General features: G+C 47.6%; 1 protein-coding gene across 10 annotated transcripts in view; it reads left to right on the top strand.

Moving 5' to 3' along the window:
- The first annotated feature begins 7,790 nt into the window (after window positions 1-7,790).
- The window catches only part of GRAP2 (GRB2 related adaptor protein 2), a 99,029-nt gene continuing 97,351 nt past the window's right edge, over window positions 7,791-9,468 (top strand). For 4 of the 10 annotated variants that reach the window (XR_010362397.1, XR_010362399.1, XR_010362398.1 and 1 more), the window contains exons 1-2: window positions 7,870-8,306; window positions 8,722-8,784. The gene's annotated coding sequence lies outside the window, so the exon portion shown is untranslated. Of the gene's footprint in view, window positions 8,307-8,721; window positions 8,785-9,468 lie in introns of all 10 variants that reach the window. The other 6 variants (XR_010362402.1, XR_010362401.1, XM_064420172.1 and 3 more) reach the window with 5 other exon arrangements.

Here is a 9,468-nt window from a genome sequence, read left to right as displayed (position 1 = left end):
GGGTCTTTAAATGCTTTTTTTGCACTGGTGGTTCTTTGGGTGAGTTGCCCCTGCTCACTGTCCCGTGGGCAGAGAGGAGGGACACAACACATGGTTTCACATCCTCAGGGAGGGAAGTCAGTCCCTAAATGGCTGAACAATGAACTTGAATTGCACAAGGCTTCAACCCAAATCCAGAGCTGCTTTGAAGCCAGAGGTAGGGCTTACCGAAAAACCCAAAGAGTTGAAACCCATCCAAACCCCAGACACTTCAATGCACAGAGTGCTCCCTGCAAGTTTGTCACAAGAGAACATGAAGGTGGGACTCCAAGCTGTCCTGGCAGTTGCATGGGCTGTGAGATGTTTCAACTGAGCAATGGGAGAAACATCAGAGAGTAGTGGACTGCTAGAAATTACCCCAATATTTGATAATGAGAGAAGCATGGCCTGCACTTGGGATAGCTGGGAGGGAAGAAGGGTGAAAATATGGTGGTGGTGACCCCATGGGGTGACTACAGCCCCTTGGATGGATACCTCTAGGCTTATTCCTGACTGTCCCTGGAAGGGACATCTTTGTTTCTCCCGTGGTTTGGGGTTTATGGCAGTCCTTCTGCTCTGCAGGATGTCTCCCCTTCACCGCCCAGCAGGGTCATGCCTCCTTACCCACCTCCTTCCAAAAGGGCTTTCACCCTCCCCTCTATGACTGGAGCAAAAGGCTTCTGGCATAGGAAGGATGTTGTCATGGGAACAGAAGACTAGATTATCCTTAAAGAATATGTTGTCTCTTTCTTTTAATTATTTACCAACTGTTTCAATAAGAAGCAAAAAACATCCTTTCTTCCCAAAGAGGAGGCATAACACTAAACCCCAGCAAGAACTTTGTGGTTTTTACTGGGGATTTCTGCAGCGCTTCAGGTTGTGCAGCTTCTCCTGGCACGAGCTGCCTTTCCCAGCTATGCCTGGCTGTTGGCACACAAAACCTCTGTCATCACCCACCCACCTCCCAGACAACACCTGAGGGCACCTTAGGATTTGCCCTGGCATCTACTCAGCCTCTAATACTCCTCACTTCCCACAAGGGACTGTACCACAGGCAATTCCTGCCAGGGTGCTCTCCACTGTCATTAGCTGATACTGCTCTGTTTTGTGTATTTGGGCTTTAGGGGAGGTTTTTTTGTTTGTTTGTTTGTTTGTTTTGGAGGTTTTTGTGAGGTCTGTGTAGAGGACTGCACACCCCCAGCCCTCTGTGAAATTCTTCTGAGCTGAGCAGGGAACTGGTGGGAGGAGAGGAACTGAAAACATTATTGAGCAAAAAAATAATTTTCAAATAGAAGAAACACGAAGCAGAAAACCTTGAAGTGTTTCAAGGAATTTTGTATTTTTCCCACCAAAATGGCTCTCACATTCAAAATTCTCGCTTTCAAAATTCTCCCAAAGGGCATCATATAGGTATTGTGGCCTGGTTGGCCTCTGGTGACTGAATCCTCAAGACCCCAGGCCAGTTGTCCACCTGATGGGGCACTGAAGATGGGTCCCAGGCAGTGAGGTGCCTGCAGGAAATATGCCCTGCACACACACCGTACAATGAGAGCAAAAGTTGTCCTAACACTGGATCAGAAGCAGAGATTTATTTTTAGCCAATGTAACTGAAAACTCAACATTTATTATGGAAGATATGGAGGTAAGTGGCTTGGGTTCACTTGGGTTCATCACAAGAATTCCACACAGAAGGAAAAAATTAAACCCTGTAGATTTTTTAACTAGCTGTGATATAAAACACAGTGAACCTTGTAGGGAGAGCTTGGTACCTTGCAAAGTCAGGCACCTGGATGTGTGCCACCCAGTTCAGTTAATCTATATGTGACCTGACTTTCCAAGTGTCTCCCTTCCCTGCTCTTCACAAATACTTTATGAGATCTGCCTTGCTTCTCCTTTTTCCATGTTATTTTTGTTCCTTGCTAGGGACTGGTTTCCAGTAGGAACTCACTATCTCCATATCTTTGAGTTATCACTCATTTCTTCCACCCCATTTAGATATATAGATATATATATATATATATATATACATATATATATTTCTTCTCTAGCACTTTTTCCTTCTTCTGCATATTTCCAAGCCCCTGTTTACATTTACTGAGATCCTGCCACACAGAAGCTGGAGCTGGCAATCTGCTATTCAATATTTATGCCTCCCGGCCACTTCTAGAGGAGATGTGCTCAGTTTACAGGAAAGAGCTCTCCCCCCCACCAAAACCAGCATCCCAGACACTGGTTTGCAGCACACCTCTGCTTTTGCTCCAACATCAGCTGCAGCAATAAGCAGTAACAATCTGCCCTTCCCCTTATGCCAGCAATGGGGTTGCAAACATGAGCCGTACGCAGGGTTCGTTCTCAGCCTTGCTTTGTGTGCCAGCAGTGCTGCTGAGCATCTTTCATGCCCATGACATCAGTAAGGGCAAGGAGGACTCCATACCTCCTGCAGTTGCTCCCATGAGCAGCTGGGCTGTTGCCATGAAAAGCACAGCATGCTCCTCCAGCTCATGCTCCCCCTTTGCTGTGCAGTGCTGTGGACACAGAGGAATACAAATCTTTTTCCTTAGTGGCTTTGTCTGTAGTCTCCCTTTGTCTCACGGTCCACAGAGCAGAATGATAGCAGTGGGAGAGGCACTGTTTTACCAAGGACATTTTCAGAGACCAGAGCACTTTAACCTTCTGTCTAATGCTGCTTTAACTATCTGCATTATTTTGGAGAACTTTGAAAGATGCTGCAGCTGTGTTTTGTTGTTTTGTTCTGTTCTGCTTCTGGTTGCTGGGGCAGTGTCGGTGCACATAGCGCACCACACAAACAAAGCATCTCTTCCTGCAGCCTTCCCCTTTCTTTCCTCCAGCTGACTCATCCTGGATAAAATTTTTGAACTTTAAGTTACCTGCTTGTGCTGACCACAGTGAGGTGGGATTTTTCATAGTTCTGCTGCCACAACTTTCTTTCTGTTCTTCTATTTCTTATGCTGCTAAGGGAATAGCACTGTTCCTTCACAAAGTCTGGCAGAGTAGCTTCAAAAAGCAACCACCCAGCACAAGCAGGCAGGGCAGCCCCTCTTCCTTCACTCAGAAACACTCAGAGAGGCTAAGATGCTGCTTCAAAACAAATGATCAGTGATCCTGTGGGCTCTGTGGATGCCAGTCTGAGGAGAAACTATTTTTTAGCGAAACATCTTTAATCCAGTGCTCTTAAATTGAAAAATGCCTGTTTAGGAGAGAGCCGCCCACACACAAGGAAGGGAAACATCATGCAAGAACTCAAGGTACATGGTCCTTGCACAGGCAAGCATTTTTATTACCCCGCAAGTCCTTGGTATAAGGCTTGCTTTGAGCTATCACAGCTTTGGAGATAAAGCACCAGGTGGACTTTCCTCTAAAACTGCCACTGTCATCCTTAGCTGCATCTAATAATCACTGGGATAACAATGAAAGTGGGTGATCCCATTTCTCCTCTCAATTTCTTCACCAACACATTTAATTTATCTTTTCACTTACAGACTTCTTTTCTCGCCTCCTTATCTGAATCATATGAAGGGTTCATTTCAAGATGATCTACACACATATTCTAGTTAATAATAGATATTTCAAAGAAGAAGAGCTGAATGCAGTGTAAATGGGGTGGTGTGGATAAAAGATCAGCTTTTGTGTGTGTAATCCCTCTACATGCATACAACTACACCGTCCTCCCTGTACACTAATATTTTTTGGTAATTTCTTTCAAATTACCTTACCCTGAATGTAGAGTTAATAACATATGAGACTGTTAATCATCATTGGCCACTGATTAGTTTCAGCTGTTATTGTAAGCCCAGGCAGAGGAAATAAATCAGGAAGGTAAAAAAAAAAAGCAGCCAACAACAAACAACATGGCATTGAATAAAAAAAACAGAGAGACTATTCTGAAAATCCCTTGGTGTCTGCTCAATATTTATTCATATGCTTCCATAGTCACTGCTGCTTTGTGTATGTGCGTGGGTGTAGGCATATACTTGTTTCAGGGTGGTTGTGGCTTATAAACAGATCTCCCACTGGTCTCTTTTTTCAAGGATATATTAAAGCAGCCCAAACTGCTGACTCGGGACACTGCTCTCCAGCAGAGCCCACAGCACTGAGACAGGCAATGTCTGGGCAGCACTGTCTGTAAGGAGTTGCAAAGGTCTCTGCTTGCCCCGGGGCAGTGAGCCCCATGTCCAGCTGTGTACCGTGGGCTTGGGACAAGGGGCAGCCTCCAAGTGGGCTGGGCACAGCTGGGCTGCAACCTGTGCTGGTCCAGCCTGCCTCAGTGGGCAGGGGAAAGAGGGGCACTGGGTTGGCAGGGAGCTGAGCTGATCAGTGGTGGGGCATGAGGGGACCTGGGGCTGTGGGAGCCACCACGTGTGTGTTTGTGTTTGTCTGTATGTGTGTTTGTGTGTGTGCACATGCAGTGCTGGGGACCAGCAGGACCCTCCTCATGCTGTGTAAATTGTTACTGCATCTGCTAATCAGAGCTGAAACTCTGGCACTTCAGCACCATCGATTTGCTCAGCACAGAGGTCACAGATCCATATGGAAACATGTTGAAATACTCTCCCTTTTGGGCAAGGATGTTCAGGCACTTACATTGGGAGGCCAGGGAAATGGCAGTTCTCCCTGTGGTAGAAACCACCAGCGTGCAGAGCCCTGGCTGGGGTGGGAAAGCGTGGCAATCACCCTTGCGCTGCTCACAGATTTGGAAGATTAGTTATTGTCTAGCAGATGATGGCTCCATCCCAACCTGACTGGTAAAAAAACAGCCTTTCCTTTTAGGCTTCTGTGGACACAGCATTTTAATGTTTATTTGTGTCCAACCAGCCTAGGTAACAAAGGGGGGAGAGGGCCTGAGGGAAATTTGCCATAATGACGGACAGAGCTAAGGGTCTGGAGAAGAAGATCTGACCCCTGGCTTCATATAGATGATTGACCTTGAGGGACAGGACACACCAGGGGTGCAGGTTGCTTCCCTCCAGCCTCACCCCCGCTTGCTGCTGCTGCATTCTTCTGCTCTGTAAATACCACAGGAATCAACGCAGCAGCTAATGTGGCATTTTGACATCTGAGGGAGGATTATTTCACCAGGAGTTTATAAACCTGCTTCATCAAAAGCTCAGAGTCAGCAAGCAGATGCCACCTTGCAGCCCCTGCCTGTCTCCTGGTGGCAGCCTCAGAGGGACAGGCCCCACGTGTGTGGAAAGCTGTGGGGCTGTGCAGCACTGGATGAGTCCAAGCACGCAGGTAGGGAGGGACAGAAGCAGCCTGGCTGGTTGTGTTGTTTGCTTTGCACTGGTGATAATGCAGTGGTATCATTTTCATGCTAAATGCTAATTTTCTGCTTTGCTGGCCTCAGAATAGCCTACATTCATATCCTTCATTGCAGCAATTAAAGGGCTGGGTGCTCAAGCTGAGGCACTTGTGATGAGCATGATTTTAATCAGTGTGCACAAGAGAGGAGGAATGTGATTGCCTTGCTGCTGCTGTGGGAACACGTGACAGCCCATGAGGGGTATGGTATGAACATGCATCAGCTTCAGCTCAACACTGGACCAGGAAGAGCTGGCTTGCCACACCTTCCATTTCTCTGTCTGGTCAGGAATTGCTGCTTGACTTCAGCAAAACACTGGAACAAATCACCTGCTCCCCTGGCTCACGTTTATAGCCCGTGATACTGCCCTCCAAGGTGCCATGCATGTGGCACAGAGATCCCCAGCTGCTGTGAGACAGGCTGAGCATCACTTGCCTGTCCCCTCCGGTGGGAAGGCAGGGCAGGAGGAGAGGGCCACACTGCACGTGCAAGATTTTCAGGTGTGCCTGTAGACAGAAGGATGGAATTCCATAGGTCCCTGCTGTGAGATGGCATCTGAGACTGCTGTGCATGGCTGGGCAGGAGAGTCCATTTGTGAGAGTGCCAGGAACAGTATTAGATGTAAGTACTTAAGCATTTATACTGTTTGCCTAAATCATAAAGCTCATCCTGCTGGATTTGCTCACACATCCCCTCTGCCTCTTCAGCTGGCTTAAATGTCCCTCCAAAGGGGCCCAGGGACTGTGTCCCTTGAATCCTCACTGCTTTGCTTTTCCTCAGTGTGGCTCAGTGACCGTGTTTGAGGGAGGGGACCACCCTGGCGGGTTTCCCAGCAGAGCTGTACCTCTCCCTGCTGCTGCCACAGCACTATGGAGTCACAGCAGGTAACATGGATAAAAAGCCCCTGAGAGGTCAAGTGGGGAGGGACACTGGGGCTTGGTTTCCCATGTCAAGGGATTTGTATGTGCAGGGATATCTGCAGGAAAGGAACATCTAAGGAGAGACCAAACTTGTATCAAAACTGCAGGAGCCACTGGGAGGGAAGCAGGGGATAACAATATTTCTGGGACTCTACAAGCTTGTCTCCACAAGCTTCCTAAGTCACATTTCATCTCCTCCTTCAATGTATCCCAATTCCTTCCTACATGGGTGGGGACTCCTTCCACTTAGACCAGGTTGTTCAAAGCCCTGTCCAATCTGGCCTTGAATAATTCCAGGGATAGAGCAAGTCCCTGTCTCTCTCATTTCCCCATCCCAGGGCCTACCTATTATTTCTGGCAGCCAGAGGTGGTAATTGCAGACAACACGAAAATCAGAGGAGTGGCTGGTTTTGTTCTCTTCACCAGTTCAGAGAAGATTTTGAATCCTTTCTCTGGATTAGCCAACATATCTCAATGCCTGTCCTGCTCCCACAGGTAAACTTTATCACAGACATTTGAACACTGACCCTGTTTTTCTGGAGGTTTTGACACTGCCCCTGCTCTCTGTTGAGGCAGAAGGCTGGGTAGCCTTTGTAGTCAGTGGCAATCCTGGGCAAACAGCCCCCACATACCTACAGCACAGCTTCACAGAGAGAAGGTGGATTCTTTCCTCCACTGAGCTCACAGCTCATGCCCAGCAGAACCCTCTGCCAGGCCCCATGTGACCTCTCTAAGAAGCTCCTCTTCTGTCTAGGCTGGGACTCAAGAGGGGAGGACAGACACAGTAGGCACAAGTGTGTCAGAGATGCATGTTCATTGTATAAAAAAAATAAATCTGTTTTGACTAGCAGCATTTGAAACAAGCTGCTATTTCTATTTTAATCGTGGATAGGTGGGCTTCCAGGGCTCAGGTACCTCCAGGACAGGGGCAGGACATGCTCACAGTGTGGAGTGAAGGGGCCACATTTGGACCTGCTGCACATCCCAAAAGTCCATGTCAGGGAGGGCTCACTACAGCACAGGGAAGAACAATCAAGACCCTGGCTTGGACAGATAGATAGGCAGTGAGTTCCCTCTCCCTCCTGCAGAAGCTTGGGTGAGAAGGGAGGTTTCTCCCTCACACTGGCTGAGCTTTGAGCTGTGTACTAATGCAACATGAGGAGGAGAGGAACTGGAGATTGACAGCCACGAGAGATTTTTGTCGCTGTTTAGGATAGACCTCACTCCATCTCTTCTTCTGTCTTTCCATTTATTCAGCACCTCCCCCTTTTTCCTTCCTCCAAACCCTTTCCTCCAGCCCAGCCCAGCCCTTCTCTTTCCTTTGTCCTAGTTCTCCTTGCCTTTTCAGTAAGTGAGGAATTAAATAAGCCTCTGGGGAGACAAAGCCAAATAGGAGATTCTCCCTTGCCTCCCTAGCTAGGATGTTGATGAAGTTAGTGAGGAGACTTCTATTTGGGATGCTGTTTTTATTTTATTATTTAGTCCAGCATGCACCAGGTCAGGACTTTGGGAGCATCCTCAGGGCCACATGCAGGCTTGCAGTAAAAGAGCTCACTATGAAGTCCCAGAGCACTCACATACCCAGGCACCTGTCACCTGAAGTGACAGTAACCACCCCCAGGCACGCCCCACACACAGGAAAGGTGGAGTCAGACCAGCACAAAGGGCTCCCCATCACTCAGACAAGGCCCACCTGGAAACAGTAATAAAGAGGGTCTGAGCTACCAGCCTCGAGGTGTTTGTGTTTAGTAGGTAGTGAAGGAACCTGAGGAGTAAATTAAAGAAGGAAAGATGTAGAGGAAGGGTTTCTCTGCCTTACAGTGTGCTTGGCTGGGCTATCCTTTGGTGCTGCTATCCTGTATCTGTGCCATCAGAGCAAATAAGCCTCCTCTTGTAAGTGCTGACCTCAAGCTGTGTAGTAAATTCTGGTGCCAGCCAAACCTGTGTTGGGTTGCAGTGGTGTGTTCTTCTCAGTGTGGTGCTGCTGTATTGCTTTCACCACAAGCACCAAAGGCTGTCAGATGCTTTCCTTTGGGACTCAATTCCAGGTACAGTGCAACATTTGTCAAATTTTTTCATTGCTTGCTCTCACTCCTCACATTTCAAAAGCAGCAAAGTTTGCTGTTATGTGTTTTTCCATGTTTTTACTTCAGAGCCAACTTAATCTTTGTGTTTTCCTTTCTCTGTTAATCTCAGGATTAAGGAAAAGCTGTGAAAGTATGATTTGAGCTTTTAGAAATATTTTCTGCTTTTAAAAAAAAATATTAACCTATAATGAGCAATCCTTTTTATTTAGAACTGAATTAATGAACTCCCACTGAAGATGGGCATGTCGGGCATTAATATATGTATAATTATGCAAAACCACTGTTATGCCTCTAATGAAAATTAGATTCTACCACTGAGGCTGTGTTTGGCGATAGTGTGTATCTTCATTTGTGCTATATTTATGCTTTTTCCTAGCTGCATGACCTAGGATTACAGTTGCTATGGCGATAAGACAGTTTGTGAAGGAAGGAGTGAAAGGTAAGTTTGTGTGTCTGCCTGTGCTGCGGGGGCTGAGGGGAGCTGGCAATCTCTGTCCCCTGTGCTGTGTCTGCCTCCTGCTACTGCTGGCACTGAAAGGCTCTGTTGCACCAGTGATGGTCATTTCTCAATAACTCAGGGATGGGTGCCCAAGCAGCAGAGCAAATCGGGTTGGTTTTCCTCTTCCCAGCAGTGTGTGTGCATAACCAGGCCACAGGACTGTTTTAGTGGGGTGGGGGAGCTGATCCTTGGTGTGTGTCTTTGCTGCTGGCCTTGGAGGGGTTTAGAAGTGGATTCTGGGGCTACTGGGGACCACAGTAAAACCCTCTAGCTACTCTTCTGTATTTGTTGAGCTGCATTTGTGATCTTGTATTCCCTAGGCTTGGGGCTGGAGGTGCTGAGCAGATTTAAAATATGTGTAGCTGTGGTGAATTTGGCAGAGCTGGGTAAACAGCTGACCTTGATGATCTCAAAAGTCTTTTCCTAGCTAAGTGACTCTTTGGTTGTACCAGTGGCAGCTTTGTCTCCCTTCAGCTGAGTTGCGTTACCAGCCCTCCTGGTGGGGTTTGCTTTGTGGTGCTTGCTGCAGGAGACACAGCATTCCCCAAACCTTTCCAGAGCCAGTGCCACCTCCAGGCCTGAACAACAGGCTCAGGAGGGCAGGGGCTCTTTCAGTAAGTAGTT

The sequence above is a fragment of the Passer domesticus genome, chromosome 5, assembly GCF_036417665.1.
Source record: "Passer domesticus isolate bPasDom1 chromosome 5, bPasDom1.hap1, whole genome shotgun sequence".
Taxonomy (NCBI): domain Eukaryota; kingdom Metazoa; phylum Chordata; class Aves; order Passeriformes; family Passeridae; genus Passer; species Passer domesticus.
Note: the sequence above shows the minus strand (reverse complement) of the source record. Positions and strands in the feature narration are given on the sequence as shown.